The sequence below is a fragment of the Anarrhichthys ocellatus genome, unplaced genomic scaffold (assembly GCF_004355925.1).
Source record: "Anarrhichthys ocellatus isolate YVR2014 unplaced genomic scaffold, GSC_Weel_1.0 scaffold9245, whole genome shotgun sequence".
In the NCBI taxonomy this organism is placed as follows: Eukaryota; Metazoa; Chordata; class Actinopteri; order Perciformes; family Anarhichadidae; genus Anarrhichthys; species Anarrhichthys ocellatus.
Genome location: NW_022289219.1, coordinates 746 through 1435, shown reverse-complemented (window position 1 = coordinate 1435; position 690 = coordinate 746). Strand labels below are relative to the sequence as shown.

Sequence of the window (690 nt, the reverse complement as noted above, 5' to 3'; positions counted from 1 at the left end):
ACCTGAAACCATTAGCGGTTTTGCTGTTACACCCTTGCATCCAGTGTAAATAGTTCCCGTAGAACCCTTACATGTATCGTAATCACAGTAAAACACTGATGCATTGGCCGGGAATAGGACCCGGATCACTCGCATGGCAGGCAAGAATTCTACCATTGAACCACCAATGCTGATGTAACACAAGCTTGAGAAGGCGAGAACTGACATTCTCGACAACCAGAAATATTTGTTTGATTGCTTTGGGTGGCCGGCATGTCAAGACTACAATCAATGTTTTCAAATCCAGCACTTACCTCAAACCATTAGCGTTTTTGCTGGTACACACTCGCATCCCAGTGTAAATAATTCCCTTAGAACCCTTACCTGTATCGTAACTACAGTAAAACGCCGATGCATTGGCCGGGAATCGGATCTCCCGCGTGGCAGATGAGAATTCTACCATTGAACCAACAAAGCTGATGTAACACCAGCCTGAGAAGGCGAGAACTGACATTCTCGACCACCAGAAATATTTGTTTGATAGCTTTGTGTGGCCGGCATGTCAAGAACAGAACCAATGTTTCCAAATGTCGAGAATCGAGCACTTATCTGAAACCATTAGGGTTTTTGCTGGTACACACTTGCATCCCAGTGTAAATAGTTCCCGTAGAATACTTACATATATCGTAATCACAGTAAAACACTGATGCA

General features: G+C 43.9%; 1 non-coding gene across 1 annotated transcript; it reads right to left on the bottom strand.

Moving 5' to 3' along the window:
• Positions 1 to 99: 99 nt before the first annotated feature.
• trnag-gcc (transfer RNA glycine (anticodon GCC)) lies at positions 100 to 170 on the bottom strand. The gene has a single exon. It is a non-coding gene; the product is annotated as a tRNA-Gly (tRNA).
• Positions 171 to 690: the final 520 nt, after the last annotated feature.